This window comes from Pleurodeles waltl, chromosome 6 (assembly GCF_031143425.1).
Source record: "Pleurodeles waltl isolate 20211129_DDA chromosome 6, aPleWal1.hap1.20221129, whole genome shotgun sequence".
NCBI lineage: Eukaryota > Metazoa > Chordata > Amphibia > Caudata > Salamandridae > Pleurodeles > Pleurodeles waltl.
The window spans coordinates 78543220-78546203 of record NC_090445.1 but is presented as its reverse complement, the minus strand read 5'-3'; the positions used below and the strand labels follow the sequence as shown (position 1 = coordinate 78546203).

The following is a 2984-nucleotide window of genomic DNA, read 5'->3' as shown; positions in this document are numbered from 1 at the left end:
CCCGAAAATGGAGAAGCCTTTAAAAAGCATCACGCCCAACATGGGGCTCGAACCCACGACCCTGAGATTAAGAGACTCATGCGCTACCGATTGAGCTAGCCGGGCTGCTGTGCTTATCTTATTTCACATACCCTCTGTGTGTTCTTTGTGAGGCAGTTGTGTGTGGTTATCCCAGGAGGCCCCTTTGTTTCATTTTCTTTGCTGCTGACTCGACACAGGCACCTTTCTCTTTCTCCATCTCACCCTCTACCCCAGTCTTATGTCCCCATCAGTCTTTCTGCAGCTCACTCTCGTACATACATGCATGTGTCCTCTCAACCTGTCTCTGGGCACATGCTTAAATGTCCAGTAGAGAACAGTGTGAACTCTCCCTGTTTCGCGAGGTGGCAGTCAGCCTCCAGAGCCGTGTTCCGGAGGCTGCCGGAATGGCCGAGCGGTGTAAGGTGCCACATTCAAGAGCAGTATCTTCCCCAGTCCCGTGGTCAAATCCCGCTGCTGACATAAAGTAGTTTTCATACCTACTTTAATCATAACACCAGCGGGGATGACACCTTAAACTCCTCTTTTTGAAAGGATGGGGGGGACAGGACGGACCGGAGCGGACTCCGACCTCGCTGTAAGCACGGGTGGCTCAGGCTAGGAAAGGGCGCAGGAAAGGCTCGGCCTAGGACCGCTCCCAGCGGCACCTCTCAGGGCGGGAAGTGCTGCGTTGTGTGGAGTCCTGTGGGAATCGTGAGGCAAACTGCAGGATGTGTGTGTGTGTAGTTTTAAGCCTCAGCGAAATATCTGAAAAAGGTGAGAGTTAATGTTAAACCCGAAAATGGAGAAGCCTTTAAAAAGCATCACGCCCAACTTGGGGCTCGAACCCACGACCCTCAGATTAAGAGTCTCATGCTCTACCGACTGAGCTAGTCGGGCTGCTGTGCCTATGTTATTTCACACACCCTCTGTGTGTTCTTTGTGAGGAAGTAGTGTGTGGTTATCGCAGGAGGCCCCTTTGTTTCATTTTCTCTGCTGCTGACTCGACACAGGCACCTTTCTCTTTCTCCATCTCTCGCTCTACCCCAGTCTTATGTCCCCATCAGTCTCTCTGGAGCTCACTCTGGTACATACATGCATCTGTCCTCTCAACCTGTCTCTGGGCACATACTTAAATGTCCAGTAGAGATGATTGTGAACTCTCCCTGTTTCGCGAGGTGGCAGTCAGCCTCCAGAGCTGTGTTCCGGATGCTGCCGGAATGGCCGAGCGGTGTAAGCCGCCACATTCAAGAGTAGTATCTTCTCCAGTCCTGTGGTCAAATCACGCTGCTGACATAAAGTAGTTTTCATACCTACTTTAATCATAACACCAGCGGGGATGAGACCTTAAACTCCTCTTTTTGAAAGGATGGGGGGGACAGGACGGACCGGAGCGGACTCCGAGCTCGCTGTAAGCACGGGCGCCTCAGGCCACGAAAGGGCGCAGGAAGGCTCGGCCTAGGACCGCTCCCAGCTGCGCCTCCCAGGGCGGGAAGTGCTGCGTTGTGTGGAGTCCTGTGGGAATCGTGGGGCAAACTGCAGGATGTGTGTGTGAGTAGTTTTAAGCCTCAGCGAAATATCTGAAAAAGGTGAGAGTTAATGTTAAACCCGAAAATGGAGAAGCCTTTAAAAAGCATCACGCCCAACATGGGGCTGGAACCCACGACCCTGAGATTAAGAGTCTCATGCGCTACCGATTGAGCTAGCCGGGCTGCTGTGCCTATCTTGTTTCACACACCCTCTGTGTGTTCTTTGTGAGGCAGTAGTGTGTGGTTATCCCAGGAGGCCCCTTTGTTTCATTTTCTCTGCTGCTGATTCGACACAGGCACCTTTCTCTTTCTCCATCTCTCGCTCTACCCCAGTCTTATGTCCCCATCAGTCTTTCTGGAGCTCACTCTGGTACATACATGCATCTGTCCTCTCAACCTGTCTCTGGGCACATGCTTAAATGTCCAGTAGAGAACAGTGTGAACTCTCCCTGTTTCGCGAGGTGGCAGTCAGCCTCCAGAGCCGTGCTCTGGAGGCTGCCGGAATGGCCGAGCGGTGTAAGGTGCCACATTCAAGAGCAGTATCTTCCCCAGTCCTGTGGTCAAATCCCGCTGCTGACATAAAGTAGTTTTCATACCTACTTTAATCATAACACCAGCGGGGATGACACCTTAAACTCCTCTTTTTGAAAGGATGGGGGGGGACAGGACGGACCGGAGCGGACTCCGACCTCGCTGTAAGCACGGGCGGCTCAGGCTAGGAAAGGGCGCAGGAAAGGCTCGGCCTAGGACCGCTCCCAGCGGCGCCTCTCAGCGCCGGAAGTGCTGCGTTGTGTGGCGTCCTGCGGGAATCGTGAGGCAAACTGCAGGATGTGTGTGTGTGTAGTTTTAAGCCTCAGCAAAATATCTGAAAAAGGTGAGAGTTAATGTTAAACCCGAAAATGGAGAAGCCTTTAAAAAGTATCACGCCCAACGTGGGGCTCGAACCCACGACCCTGAGATTAAGAGTCTCATGCTCTACCAACTGAGCTAGTCGGGCTGCTGTGCCTATGTCATTTCACACACCCTCTGTGTGTTCTTTGTGAGGAAATAGTGTGTGGTTATCCCAGGAGGCCCCTTTGTTTCATTTTCTCTGCTGCTGACTCGACACAGGCACCTTTCTCTTTCTCCATCTCTCGCTCTACCCCAGTCTTATGTCCCCATCAGTCTCTCTGGAGCTCACTCTGGTACATACATGCATCTGTCCTCTCAACCTGTCTCTGGGCACATACTTAAATGTACAGTAGAGAAGATTGTGAACTCTCCCTGTTTCGCGAGTTGGCAGTCAGCCTCCAGAGCTGTGTTCCGGATGCTGCCGGAATGGCCGAGTGGTGTAAGGCGCCACATTCAAGAGCAGTATCTTCCCCAGTCCTGTGATCAAATACCGCTGCAGACATAAAGTAGTTTTCATACCTACTTTAATCATAACACCAGCGGGGA

The 2984-nt window shown here is 52.2% G+C and overlaps 1 non-coding gene across 1 annotated transcript; it reads right to left on the bottom strand.

The window, feature by feature from the left end:
- Positions 1 to 2471: 2471 nt before the first annotated feature.
- Positions 2472 to 2544, bottom strand: TRNAK-CUU (transfer RNA lysine (anticodon CUU)). Its single transcript has one exon. It is a non-coding gene; the product is annotated as a tRNA-Lys (tRNA).
- Between the last annotated feature and the right edge of the window lie 440 nt (positions 2545 to 2984).